This window comes from Lutra lutra, chromosome 13, assembly GCF_902655055.1.
Source record: "Lutra lutra chromosome 13, mLutLut1.2, whole genome shotgun sequence".
Taxonomy (NCBI): domain Eukaryota; kingdom Metazoa; phylum Chordata; class Mammalia; order Carnivora; family Mustelidae; genus Lutra; species Lutra lutra.
In genome coordinates, this window is record NC_062290.1 from 56,731,905 (window position 1) to 56,747,246 (window position 15,342).

General features: G+C 45.2%; 1 protein-coding gene across 1 annotated transcript in view; it reads left to right on the top strand.

Annotated features, from left to right (window-relative positions):
- The window catches only part of ACO1 (aconitase 1), a 58,202-nt gene that overhangs the window by 5,997 nt on the left and 36,863 nt on the right, over positions 1–15,342 (top strand). The window lies entirely within an intron of this gene.

Below are 15,342 nucleotides of genomic sequence, written 5' to 3' on the forward strand. Positions count from 1 at the left end.
ATATTCTACCCTAATGTCAGCCCAAATGAACAACTGCCCAGCCCTTGAGCCCTTGCTGTGTTTCCTGCTTCCCTGTGTTTGCATTCATTCTTCTCTCTGCCTACGAGTCTAAATCAGTCTGCTCTCATTTCTTCTCCCAGTGCTCTGTAAAGCCTTTCTCAGTTCTCCAGGCTATAGCTGTCTCTTTCCTGGACTTCTTTATGACCCTTATTTAGCATATCATAGTTATTTGTGTCCTTATCTTGGATAAGCACTGTTAGACTGTACTGTTCTTATGAAACAAGGAGTATTTTCCTGACCTCCCTCTTCAGTGGTACTTCACAGTGCTTAATGCAGAGAAGGTGCTCAGAAATATGTGCTTAATTAATTTGACTTGATTACATTCACTGAAGAAAATTTTCGATTATAAAAGAAACGCATCACACTTAAAGGAAAATGTTCAGATACAGCCTGGGACCGAAAACATTTGATCTCACCTGCAAGGATTTTATTTTATTTTTCTAAAGATTTATTTATTTATTAGAGAGAGGGGGAGAGCAGAGGGAGAGGGATAAGCAGACCCCACACTGAGCATAGAGTCCAATGTGGGGCTCTGACCCAAGACCCCGAGACCATAACCTGAACCGAAATCAAGAGTCGGGAGTCCTAACCAACTGAGCCACCCAGGTGCCCCTCACCTACAAGGATTTTAAGACTTTAAAGAATTGTAATGAAAAGAATTTTCAATTTGAGCCAATATAGAAAGGCAACTTTTTTTGAGGAAAATAATTTTTCTTTATGGTCACTTGTCAGTTTTTCACATATATATCTGGAACCTATAGCTCTTCTCTGCTTTTTTAGAATGCTTTTTTACCCCAGCTAGGTAAGAGTGACTCTGACTGTATTTTAGAATACAGTTTGTTTTTTTTTTAAAGATTTTATTTATTTATTTGACAGACAGAGATCACAAGTAGGCAGAGAGGCAGGCAGAGAGAGAGAGGGAAGCAGGCTCCCTGCTGAGCAGAGAGCCCGATGCGGGACTCGATCCCAGGACCCTGAGATCATGACCTGAGCCGAAGGCAGCGGCTTAACCCACTGAGCCACCCAGGCGCCCCTAGAATACAGTTTTAAAACGTAGATTTAAATCTTCAGTAACAGAAATAGGCTACACGTCGGACGCACAGACCACATGAAGTAAGTTGATACCAATCTCATGGATGCTGGTAGCTCACAGGTATAGAGTTCCCTGTGCACACCGTGCTGCACTGTTGCCGTGTATAACTATCAGAGCAGCCCTCGGGAGCTGGGCAGAGCAGCCCAGGGCAGGTATGGTTACCTTAAATCTGCAAGGATACAAACCTGGGTTTAGGGAGATGGAGTGAATCTTGCCGAAGGCAGAAAGAAGGGGAGTGTGATTTTAGGCTTGGATTGGAAACCTGAGGGCTTTGGGATTAGGTGTTGCAAATGTGCAAAGATAGGAAACTGTCTTTTTCAATATCATATGTCTTTGGGAGACAGACCAGGTTGCTGAGGTAAGTTATGTATCCCTTAAGGCCATAGAACCACCGAAGTGATCTGGTACTTTTTGAAGCAGTCATTTCTCAGATCCCTCATGTTCTGCCTTAGTCTTTTGCCATAAGAATGAATCCACTTTCTGATGAATTAGCAAGGCTGCTCTGCTAAGTGCCGGTGTGATTCTGTCTCATTGTCTTTTCTTGGCTTAAGGAGAGCTCTGAGCAGGCCCATCTTTGGATAGTGTGACTTGCCTAGGCTCTTGCTCAAACAGATGTGTATGGAGGACTTTGTTACTCCTTTGCCTCATCATCCTTTTATAACCATTTTTTTTAAGATTATTTATTTATTTATTTAACAGAGAGAGAGAGACACCACAAGTAGGCAGAGAAGCAGGCAGTGGGGCAGTGGGGGGTGGGGAGCAGGCTCCCTGCGGAGCAGAGAGCCGGATGCGGATGCGGGGCTCCATTCCAGGACCCTGAGATCATGACCTGAGCCGAAGGCAGAGGCTTAACCCACTGAGGTAGTCAGGCACCCCCTTTTATAACCATTATTGTAAAATTACAAAGCAAAATATGTACACTGTAGTGTAGTTCATGAAGAGGTTTTGTCAGCCTAAGGGAATCCTCCTACATGATCACCAGGTTTGAATTTTGGTTTGAGAAGAGGAGAGGTGAATATACCATTGCTGATGGTCTCTTACATGCAAGAGCTATGCTAGGAGAGGCATACAGAAAGTACAGTTCTGTAATAGTGGTGGCAGAAGGACGAGTCTCAGGATTGGTTTTAAGGGTGGTAGGTTTCATAAAAGCTTTATTTGTTCAGTGAAGTAATCAGTTGCATTTTTTTTTAAGTAAGCTCCACATGCAGCATGGAACCCAGTGCGGGGCTTGAACCCATGACCCTGAGATCAAGATCTGGACTGAGAGTAAGAGTCAGACGCTTAACCGAATGAGCCACCCAGGTGCCCCATCAGTTGCATCTTAAATGCTGGTGTTGTCTGTATTACTGACATCAGCTCATCCTTTCAAAGTTACCTATCATGCCAATTTTGCCAAAGTCAAGGATATTTTAGGGGAAATAGAGATTGACTTTCTAGTCTTGACACATGTCCCTTGGAGTGTGAAGATTGTTTTAATATGAGATTTCATTTTTTTCTTAAAGATTTTATTTATTTGACAGACAGAGATCACAAGTAGGCAGAGAGGCAGGCAGAGAGAGAGAGGTGGAGGCAGGCTCCCTGCGGAGCAGAGAGCCCGATGCGGGGCTCGATCCCAGGACACTAGGATCATGACCTGAGCTGAAGGCAGAGGCTTAACCCACCTAGCCACCCAGGGAGTGGGTGGATTAAAAAATGGATTTTTTAAATCCATTTGATTAACTTGGGTATTCATATGAGGAGTGACCATAAGTTCCATCACTTGTGCCGGTGACTTGAGGCAACACAGTGCTAGAGTCAGCCCGGCATCACAGGGCCTGGTTTGACCCCCAGCTTAGCCACTTACCAAGACTTAACAGCCTTGGCATATTACTTAACCCCTCTAGTCCTCAGTCTTACTGCTTGTAAAATGGGATGGTGATGCCGTTCTCACAGGGTCGCTAACAGACCACGTGAGACAACGTAGCTGAGGTGCCTGGCACCCCCAGGTACCCAGCACATGTCCCCAGCTGCAGTGCTCACAGACAGATGGAGAACTTATGGCACAGTGCCTACATGCTGCTTCCATTCTCCCGAACTTTTGTCCCAGCCCAGAGCTCCTGAGCTCCAGACCCACGTAGGCAGCCACCTGCCAGATGTCTTCATCCCAAAGCCGCCACCACTAAAACCAGTATCTTGGCTCCAGTCTTGGTAATTGGCTCTGCCAGTTTGCCCAGATGAGTTACATGGAAACTGTCCTAGACTTCTTCCTCATCTCTCTTCTTCAGTCCATTCTGCTTGCTTTACTCTCGCTGAGATCACTTGCCTCTGACCTCGTTTTCTGACTTGGTGACAGTAACACCGCGGTAACATCGTGGATGATACCAGTCAGCATCCTTCCCCTGAGGCAGTCCCTGTGACTCCCAAGTGATCTCAGAAAATCCAATCAGGTTTCTGGGAGTTCAGCCTCGAATCCTTTCACGGTGCCTCCTGTCTTCAGGATAAATCTGAGCCTTTTTGTGATGTAGACCCTGCCCTTCACTTTTCGCTCCTCTCTTAGCTCTGTCCCCATGAACCCTGTACCTCATCCACCTGGGACTTTCTGACTTCCATGAGGTCACACTTGCGTGCCTTCGCAAGTCCTATTTTCTCTGCCCAGAATATTCTTTCAGCCTCCTTCTGTGTAGTTCTGGGAGGCTTGTGGCTGGTGTTGCCTATCCCTGGAGGCCTGCCTGTGCCACCCTCCATCCTACGCTGCTCTCCCTAGAGGCTTCTTTATCACCATTCACCCCTGCTGCAGCTGTCATTAATGCCTCACCAGTCTATATGTGACTGAAGAGCAATGGGGACTAGTATCCCTTTATCCCAGTGGTTTGTAAAAGTCCTGTGTGTGAATGAACTTGCTTCCCTTCTCTAAGACAACCCAGAGAGGCTCAGACGCCAGGTGTGTCTAATGCTATTTTATTGCTTGTCACATCTTTGAGGCAGTGAAGTGGCAATTGCATACAGATGCCATGTCACTGTGTGGACCACCAATGGAACTGGGGCAGAGCTGCCTGACAGGTGGGCTCTAGGGTCTGATGCACTGGATTTTGAGTTCTAGTTCCGCCTCTCGACAAGCCTGCCATCTAGCTTCGGATTTCCAGCTCCTGACCACATCGCTGTACTGCTAATGGGGGAAGAATGTGATGGTCCAAAAACAGGAGCCTTGGGTCCTCCCGGCAGTTGCCTTGCTTCTGGAAAAATCAGCAAATAATGGGTTTATACCTCAAGCTTCTGGGAGCTCTACTAGCGTGAGTCATCCTTCTCTGGTCCAAGTAGTTCCGAGGTGGGTGAGGGTAGATGACCTCAGATAGTGGGTGCATTTGTGGGGATAAATGCTGCCCTGTGAGACCCTAGCAGCCTGACACCTTGCCTTTTGCGGTGACACTGTTTCTATTTCCTAAAATTTGGGTTAGAAAAGTTCATTACCAAGCATCTACAAAATTAGTTCAGAAGCTTGAGGAAATCAGGCAGCTTTCTTAAAGAATGGATATCAACTAGACCTGCTCCGTAATGCTTTTAAAAGTATAGTTGTCTGCCCCTATCCCACTCCTCCTGCTCTCAGAAGTTAGATCCAATAGGATGTGATTCTGCAAATGTCATTTCTGGGTTGTCTGCAGGTGTCTTTTTTTTTTTTTTTAAAGATTTTATTTATTTATTTGACAGACAGAGATTACAAGTAGGCAGAGAGACAGGCAGAGAGAGGGGGAAGCAGGCTCCCCGCCGAGGAGAGAGCCCGATGCGGGGCTCGATCCCAGGACGCTGGGTTCATGACCTGAGCCGAAGGCAGAGGCTTTAACCCACGGAGCCACCCAGACGCCCCGTGCAGGTGTCATTTTTGAAGCCCCACTGATTGCTGTGGGTTGCTACAGAGTAGGGGACCCACATTCCGAGAAGGGGCTGAGGACTGACCTTAATGAGGAGAGAATGAAGTCAGGAGCGGAGGCCTGGGTCAGGATGACTGTGGGGGGGCTCTGCCCCGCTTTTTCCTTCCTTTCTGGCCAAATGTTTTATGACCTCACAATGACTTTCTCTTCCCAGTGCAGCTTAGGAATTATAAACTCTGAAGTTCACAAAACTTTTTGTGAAACTGCTTGTATTAGCCTACAGTGATTTCAGAAATTAAAGATTTTTTTTTTTTTTTTTTTTGACAGACAGATCACAAGTAGGCAGAGAGGCAGGCAGAGAGAGAGGAGGAGGAGGCAGGCTCCCTGCTGAGCAGAGAGCCCGAATGCGGGACTCGATCCCAGGACCCTGAGATCATGACCTGAGCCGAAGGCAGAGGCTTTAACCACTGAGCCACCCAGGCGCCCCTGATTTCAGAAATTAAAACTATTTCTGTTCTTTCGAGTTTGTGCTACTGCGGTTAATATAAAATGAGCTTAAAGGATGTGTCGGGGAAGTCTTTCTCCTTTGGGAATCAGCAAGCCTAGAACTGGGAGTCTTAATGAGACAGGGGCTATTGGATCAGACAGCGCAGTGGCCATGGCCATGGCCATGGTCCCCCAAATCCTCACTGTTGCCTTTGGCAGTGGCTGTATACATGTGCCAAGTGAGTCATGATCATTTTTATGACACATCATTAAAAATTTCCAGAGTTATTTAATAATGAAGTTTAAGGAAATAGAAGGGTTAGATTTCAGGAAGTAGCTACTTTTTAAATGCCATCTAGTATTTTCATGCTATGACTTAATTTCACATCAAGCTTTAACAAATTCTGACATTGGGAATCTATAATTTAAACCAAGTGTAAAGCTAGGACAGTGCATTGTAGTTGGTCTTTAGTCACAGTTCCTAGAGTGGCCAATTCTGCGGCCTCCCCACCTTGTCTCCTCCTTTGCTGCCCTCACTCACCCTCTTCAGGCCTACTTGCCTTCCTCAGACCCACCTCAGGGCCTTTGCACATGATCTCACCCCTCCTCCAAATAGTCAGTAGCTTGTCCCCTCACTTTCTTCAAGGCTCTGCTCAAGTGGTTGTGTATCAGTGAGATCCTCCTTTCATCTCCCAGTATCCTTCACGGCCCAACATTCCTTACTACCTTCATCTTGCTTATCCACAGAGCTGGTCACGCTCTGACATTCTGTGTCTTTATTTAGCTGTGTAATCTTCCCTCCCTTCTCCTGGAAGCACCACCAGGGCAGGGACTTTGTCACTTCTGCTCCTGGGTATATCCCCAGTATCTAAAACAGTTTCTGGCACATATTAGAGGGTTAATATAAATACGTGTTGAATACATGAATGAATGAATCATGGAATTTTTTCACTTAGGAGGGACTTTTTAGGATCATTGTTATGTTATGTTATGTTATGTTACAGATTGGGAAACTGAGGCACAGAAAGGTTGTGTGGCTCATTCGAAATGGAGCTCAATCATTTCATCACTGTTAACAGCTCTTTTTAAAAATCCAGGAATATATGTGGAGCCTTCTGGTCAGTTGTCCAGGATGAGACAGGAGAATAAGTGAAAACAGACTGATAGTTTAAAAATTTAACAAAAATAAGACAGGTCATTGTGTAATGGCAAAATTTTCTAATACAGAAAGCAGAGTCTTGTTCATGTTCACACCGTAGAATGCACCTCGCATATAATTAGTGCTCAGGAGATATGTGTTCATGGATTTGGTTACATTTTTATAAAGCCATTCCTTTCTGTAAGACCCTGCTTCTGTGCTCTTTTTCTTTTTGTATTCTCTCCCCAAATAGACAATTGTTCTTAGGGCTTCTCATTCAAACTTCTTTCAGTTACAAGTGTCCAATTTATGCGCTTTCTCTGTGTGTGTGTGTGTGTGTGTGTGTGTGTGTGTGTGTGTGTGTTTAATTTCTTCTACTAGTAGCTAGCAGGATCAAAGAGGTGACCTGGTCTCTGGGAAGATGGAGAGATATTTAGTTATTCCCGTTTTCCAGATGCAACTATATCAAATAAAGCAAAGAACTAATCTTTCTAGTTCTCCACTATGTGGAAAAAATCCAGCTGACAAGCCATGGTGGTTTGCTGGCCGGCATGATTCTGACCTCAGTCTTATTTATGCTTACATAGACATCCTTGGAATCTCACTTTTGACAAAAAGTTGTTTATAAGTAGCATGATGTTTAGATATACAACAGTCAGTTTGGGAAGTGGGACCAATTAATTTCTCTTTAAATAGAAAAGAAATGAAGCATAGCCAATCCTTATAGTGACCTGAAGTGAACTTCAGAGATGCAGTGACCTTAACTTTAAGAGTTGGAAGCCATGAAAATTCAGGATGGGTACATTTAGGAAAAGTGAGAAGAGAAATGGGCAACCACATGAAATAGAAACCTCTTTATGTTGTTAGCATAGATTTTAAAAATCCACTCTTGTGTGTCTTTAGATATCCTAAATAAATAAACAATTCGGAGGATGTATTGTCTGCACTTTAGACCATTCTCCACTAATCACCTGCAAATTCTTTCAAACTATACAAGCTCTCCTGGAATCCGATATGCACACTCCCCACCCCTCCCCAAAATAAACAAAACCTCTGTCCTCCATGCCCTACCACTGGCAGGAGATGACTCTCCTCAGCTCCTTCCTACTGGTCCGCGGAAATCCTGCAGTTGGTTGTGGGGCCCATTCATATCTGTGCCTCTTTCTCTATCATAAGATAACCGAAGAGGATTCAACTCTGATAACAGAAGCAGCTAAATCTTGGATTTATATACTCCAATGGCTGGAAAGTGACTCAAAGAGCTAAATCTTACTGTATCTGTCACCGGCATTTAGCCAAAGTCGCCTTTTTCCATGCGTTTCCACAAATCTGACTGTGCGGGATAGCCCGGTGGTGCGGCATTCCCTGCCATCTGGGTGCGTGGTCCAAGATGTGCTTCTAGCAAGAGTGATGGTTTAGCAGTGCGCTGCCCAGACCCCAGACTCAGTCTCCCACACAAAACCTCATGTAGGAAAGACATTAGGGGTGGAAGCTGACAGGGACAGGACCCATGGGCAGAAAAAGCTGCATGGCCCATTATATACCTCCAAGTTGGGAGGGGGTAGGGATAGTGTAGGCCTCCCAGGTATTTTGGAAACAAGGTTCTCAGGATCCTGAGGGGACTTATCTATTGTTGGGAAAGGTCATTTAATATTGTTTAGTAAAAACATAGTCATGGGACCTTTCAGATGTATACCGGTGAGTCATATGCTTGGAGGGTGATTTCTAACATGTATATGGGGGGGAAGGGGGAGAGATAAAGGAAGTTCCCAAAGGAATTTTTTTATGTTAAAGTAGACCGACAGGATCTTGGGGCTTGGGCTAAGATTGCCTTCTGCCCTTAGCAAACAATTCAACATCAAGGGAGCTGAGTCTCTAGAAGAATGTCACTCTGCCTGTTTCAAAAACTTGTCAATGGGCTGGAATTAGTAAGGAAATTTAATAATCTTTCTTCTGCCTTTGTTTCCCACATCAAAACCCATCTGCAAGATTGTTGTCTGGGGGCTTGGAAGTTAAGTCTGCCTAACAGATAACAAAGCTCGCTGAACCAAATGGGGATTTTGCCCATGATTTAAGGTAAAGGGGCCACCTACCTTGCTCTAACCAGCTAGACATACCCCAGCGTGGAGTCAAACTGTCTAAAGATTTTAGGGCCCCATCAGAGTTTTGGGCTCCGTTCTTGCCTTTACAGGGTTACAGAGCCGTGTCTTAGCCACATTAATAGCTCAGTCAAGTCCCCCACAGAGATGAGAACATTTGGTCACCAGAGGCCATCTCGGTTTGGCCTGTCCCGCAGACATTTCACAAAAGAAGAAATTCACATGGTGAAGGGACAGATGAAAAAGTATTCACCTTCACTCACTAGCAATTAAAGAAATGCCCAAGATTAGCTTTTTAATCTCTCAATTTGTCCAAAGAAAGAAAGAATTACATTACCTGGTTGAGGCACTTGCATTCGCTGCCTCAGAGAAGGGTCCTGAGTGGGAACAGTCTTTCCCAGGCCACGTGGTGACGTTGAACAGAATCCAGACATGCAAATCCTTTCTCCCAGCTGCCCTACTTCTAGGAACCAAAAGCTAGGAATTTATATGGAGGAAATGGGTTGAGGACCTACTCAAAGAAGAGTGTACAAAGGTTGCAGCATTGTTTGAATGTTAATACTTGGAAACAAACTACGTATTTTAATAATAAGAGATTTAAGTAAATTGTTGTATATCTGGATGATAGATTTTTATAGTGTATTTAAAAGTGATATAAAATATCACATGCTGGCCTGATAAAGATATATTGCTGAGTGAAAAAAAAAAAGCAATTTACAAAATAACGTGAGGTCTAATCCATTCTTTAAAGAGATCCAAATCCATTTAAAAGTCATGTTAGGGGGCGCCTGGGTGGCATAGTCGTTAAGTGTCTGCCTTCCGCTCAGGTCATGATCCCAGGGTCCTGGGGTCGAGCTCCGCATTGGGTTCCCTGCTCGGTGGGGAGCCTGCTTCTCCCTCTCCCACTCCTTCTGCTTGTATTCCCTTTCTCACTATGTCGCTATCAAATAAATAAATAAAATATTTTTTTAAAAAAGTCATGTTAGGTGAAACTCCAAACTCCTATGGTGACTTTTATTTACTTCTTTTTGTTTATCTGCACTTTCTAATGTTTCTGCAATGATCATCTATTTCTTACTGTAATATTTTTGATAACCGCAGCAGGTTTGGTCTCATGCTGGGATTGCTGGTGGAGGGAGGAAGTGGAGATGGGGCTGGGGAGGGTGGTGAGTAGGAAGGGGTCCCACCTGGATTGATAACGTTCCACGGATACGAAGTATGCAAGAAGTCCGTCTAAAGTTAGATGTGAACCATTCACAGATTCTCTTCAGAACCAGTGCACTGCGTCAGTGGTGACAAAGGACAGCATTTGGGGAGCAGAATGGGTTTACTTTTAAATAAATTCTCATCATTTTTTTATTTTATTTTTTTAAAGATTTTATATATTTATTTGACAGAGATCACAAGTAGGCAGAGAGGCAGGTGAGAGAGAGGGGGCAGCAGGCTCCCTGCTGAGCAGAGGGCCCGATGCAGGGCTCGATCCCAGGACCCGGGGACCACGACCTGAGTGGACGATAGAGGCTTAACCCACTGAGCCACCCAGGTGCCCCCGCCCCAGCTTTTTTAAAGTAAGTGACAAAGAAAACATGCTTGCAGAAAATAGAGCCTGGATTCTGTTCAGAAGTTAAAAGTCCTCCCCACCCCGCCCTGCCCTGCCCTTTAAACCATGTATTCTTTCTTCTATCTAGGGATAGTCAATGTTAACTTTATTCTAGATCTTTCTTTTTGTATTCATTTACATATACAATGGTATGTGTATGGATAAATATATACTAATAGTCTTGCGTTTTTAACTTAAGTTAGATTCTAATATACATATTATTCTGCAATTTTTTCTGTTCCACTTACATTACTTGATGTGTCTTAGCTCACATTTCTTATGTTGAATCTGAGTAAGGAATTGTATGTTCGATATTTGTATCAGTAAAATTTATTTGCCCTTACTCCTCTGCCTCTCGGAATAAACTCAGTCATCCAGGGCAGATTGTTAAAAACTTAGCCCTAAGTTGGGAAAGCTACACTTTCCCAAAGTGTAGCTGACAGTCAGTTCTCTGCAGTTTGGAACCCCATGGAAGGCTCAGTCAGTGCTTAGAGAACTAACTCACAAAAGCTCCAGAAGATTGTGATATGTGAAAGTGCTTTGAGTGGTACTTTTTCAACTTTACTTTTGAAGGATTTTAAGCATTCTTTTTTTCCCCTGCCAGAAATTTGCATTTCACTGGAGAGAAAGTCATTTGTATGTTCTTCCTAGGTCTACCACTCATAAATCCACTGACCCCGCTTTCTTCCTGGGGGCCTGTTTTCTGGTCAGGAACATGCTACTGCATGTCTAAAGTTCTTTCCAGAAGGCTCAACATTCTCTGATCCTGTCTCATCACCTTCGAAGCACCTAGGACAAGGTGTCCCGAGGGCATGGGGGTGGGGGGGATCAGTTAATGCCATACCACGTAAGCACAAATGGTAGTGCTCTCCGAGTCACGTGCAGGCATCCAGAATTGGGACCAAAGGTTGACTGGCAGCAAGACTGTGGTTGGGGTGGAGCCATGGCTCTGAACTCCCTGTACCTTTTTTACCGACAGCATGGTTCATTTGTTAAATGTCTCAGATCTGTCTGCCTGTGTCTAATGTTTAGTTAGTTGTTTTTTTTTTTTTTAGAAATTAACAAAAAAATTTTTTACCTTAAAAATCTGGCGTTCAGCACTCTCTCCCCACTCCCGCTCTTCTTTGTATCCATGCACAAGATGGACCCGAGGGCATCATGACATTGGACACGTCACCCAGCTGGTATTTCAGGATGGGTTACCTTCCAAAGACACTGTTTCTCAACCAAATAATTCTCCTGATTTTAAAGAGTGTGAGCTAGGTGTAGTGAAGGGTTTCAGATACAGTGCAAGTGTCTCTTTTTAAAATTCCTTTTTGCATAAGCACTGGTCACGGGTCCTACCTGATTCACACTCGGGGTGGGTACTGTTGAGCCCTCCCAACGGTTCTGTTCATGAAGCACAAGCTCCAAATGAGCTCAGTGTCACTGCTTCAAAGATATCACTTCCCCTTCTTAACTTTCTTCTTTTTAAAAAAATTTCTTTTCTCTTTTCCTTTTTTCTTTTCCTCTTCTCTTTTCCTTAGCCTCCATGCAATCCTGTTCTTAATCTGTGGAACAGAAAACGGTAGCACCCATTTCCATGCACACGAACCCTTCCCCGCTAAAAGAAAAAGAAAAAAAAAAAAAAAAACTAGGATAACACTCCACCCTCTCCCAAGAAATCCACAGTGACTCCCTCTGTTCACGCCTTCCTTTTATGAGCATTGAATGGGGATTAGGTAGAACAGAAAAAAGGCAGGAACAAAGCAGAGGGGAGGCAAAGTGGGGGAATAAGAAAAGAAAGGAGTTGAAACAGTGGGGTGTGGGCTTTACATGTATGTGGGAGGTAAGAGGGCAGGTTTCTAGATGAAACCCAGACCACAGGTAGTTTTGGAGTCTGCAGGATTTGCAGTACTACTAGAGGTTTGAGGTTGAGGTACGATTCTGGCCAGGGGAAGGCAGACCTGGGAAGCGTTCATGATGCCCAGATTCTACTTTGGGTCTGGACTGTTCCCAGGCCAAAGATCTCTCCCTCCGACCCTCCTTGGAACATGATTGATTTTGGCTTTCTCTTGGGATCGCTGAAGCACGGGGAGTTCCTGTAAAGTTATTTAAGACAGGAGTGATAGCTTGAGTGAAACTGGGAGGGATTTCCAGAGCCCTCCAGGTGGTTTTGTGAAAGGACTGTTTCCCAACTTGGAAGCAAAACCAGTTTTTGGACGCCAGAACACAGCTCCTGTTGCTTTCCATTGACCTGTGGCTCAGTGAAGAGTGCAAGGGACATGTGACAACGCTGAGCTCAGACCGACCTGCTGGGGTGACCCTGGGAAGAAGGAAAGGCAACTCCAGGATTCCAAAGTGAGTTCCAGGAGGAGGAATTCTCAGGTCCCTGAGCCTCTTCTGGCATTTTCTTTTTAACCTGTGGGGCTGGTTGGTGACCTCTAGCCAGCATGCCCCTTTAAGAACAGGAGTTGTGGGGCGCCTCGGTGGCTCAGTGGGTTAAGGCCTCTGCCTTAGGCTTGGGTGGTGATCTCAGAGTCCTGGGATGGAGCCCCACGTCTGGCTCTCTGCTCAGCGGGGAGCCTGCTTCCTCCTCTCTCTCTGCCTGCCTCTCTGCCTACTTGTGATCTCTGTCTGTCAAATGAATCAATAAAATCTTTAAAAAAAAAAAAAAGAACAGGAGTTGTTTCTCGGAGGGAGGATTTAAAACCCAGCTCTGCCTCTTGCTAGGTGTATGTCCTTAGGCAAGTTCTTCTATCTCTCTGAGCTGCAGTTTCCTCAGGGGTAAAATGGAAATAATGACATGCTTTTACTTACAGAGATGTCGCCAAAATTAGAGAAGATGGTGTAAAGCCCTGGGTATTTATGTTTCCGTACCCAGGTACTTACATGCTGCTACTGAGTAACTAGGGACTGATTTCTTTCTCTTTTAGCTTCTGCAAGGAGAATTTGGTTCATTAATATGGTGAAATTAGACAATTATCTAGTTTCTAAGGAAAAAGGGAAGCAGACGGTAGAACACTTTACAAAGCCATTTTCCATAAACGCCATGACGGTCTCTATGTCTGTCCTGGAACACTGGCTGGCTCTGTGGTGGGAGGAGCCGGAATGGACTGAGTCTTCGGAAGTTCTGCCCCAGGGCATTTGTAGGCTCCGGGGAAGCGGATGGACACATTTCAGCCTCGCTGATTCATGGCCAACATGGGTACAACTTAGCGGTTGATTTCACCACAGAATTTTGGCAAACTGGAGGCGCCTGGCCTCTTTAGGGTTTGACACAGAGAGAGGAATGATTCAGAGCCTTGAGGCTTTTTAAAGATGTGAATGACCCACCCTGCCCGGTTCTGGGAGCGTCCCCCACGTCTTCTGTGGCTGCAGAGATTCTCACGGGTCCCGCGGCTACGGAGACACCGTTCTCTTGATCCATCTCCCTGGGAGGCAAAGAGCAGTTTTACTCTTGCATTTGCTGCTGTTTAGAGTGGTTAAGTCTAGGGGCAATGATAGCAAATCCAAGGGAGAATAGGATGATAGCCTTTTTCAGTTTACACCTTTACAATTCCAGTTACTAGTCTTGTTTTCTGAGCCCACAGATTTGTAAACTCCTGCATACGGGCAAACACATTTCTTACTAAACATTGTATTTCTAGGTTTTTTGTCCTCTTACCTGGCTCCTCATTTAGTGGGGAGGGGTGGGAAGTCTCTCCCATCTGTGTGGCACTGAGAGTGCTCTCCCCTCAAAGGGGCCTATTCGCGGTGACTCCGCGGCCACCCTTTCTCCAGCCTCTGACTCTTCTTCCATTGCAGCGGCCACCCTCCAGCGGCTCACACAGGTCACCTCTCGCCTCCTCCCTTCCAGTATAGTCCCCTACCCGAGTTTTCTCTCTCTGGTGACCCTGCGGTCCTCCAGTCCCCAGGTCACGCGGCGCCCGCAGGCATGTTCAGTTTGGCCGTCATGCAGCAAACCCACGCAGTCATTTAGAAACCTTTCCTTACCAACACTTCTAAATCAAGGGAGTCCATGTGGAAATCCACACTGCCAGACTTGCTTGACAAATAGGATGATCTTTCCCCACGGGGAATTAGGAGACAAAAGCAGTTCCCAGCACAGCCACTGGCAGAAAGACACTCTCCCCGGCGTTCTCTGGAGCCCGTGACAGGCGTCTGGCTTGTCCTCCGGCCTCCACAGAGGCAGGGACTGCCTCTCAGCCAGAGTTTCTCTCCACAATCACCTAGCACCAGCCTTAGTACATGCACAAAGAGCTATTTCTCTAAAACTTGTGACTTGTTTTCAACCAGTGGCATGTGCATGCTGGTAAGAATGCACACGATATGAAAGGATGTACGGTGGACACTGAGTCTTACTCTTAGTCTTGACTTCCCTGCCCCAGTTGCAGCAGCCTGTCCCTTTTGTGTTTTAATGAAGAAACAGGCCTGTCTGTGGAGACAAGAACCACTTGTCACTTTTCATCCCCCCAAACAGTCATTTCCTGTACAGGCAGACCTCATTTTATTGTGCTGTGCAAACACTACAGTTTGGACAAATTGAAGGTTTGTGGCAACCCTGCATTGAGGAAGTCTCCTGCCGCCATTTTCCCAACAGCATTTGTTCTCGTGTATGTGTGTCACATTGTGACAATGTTCATGATACATCCAGCTTCTTCACTGTGCATTTGGCGTGGTGCTCTGTGGTCCGAGATGACAACTACCTGGAAGCTCAGATGATGGTTAGCATTTTTTAGCAATAAAGGTTTTCTTCATTAAAATCGGTACATTATTTTTTTAGACATGATACTGTTGTGTACTTGCTAGATTACAGTATAGTGTCAGCGTTTAAATGCACTGGGAAACCAGCAACTTCAGTGGACTCACTTTACTGTGATATTTGCCGTATTGTGGTGGCTGGGACGGAACCCACGTTATCCCCTGAGGCAATGCCCACAAGTGTTTTTTCATTTTACAGTAATATGTTGATCACGCCACATCAGTCGTCCCCAGAATATGTTGAATATTTAAGTATTCATAAAACTCCTGGGTTAATT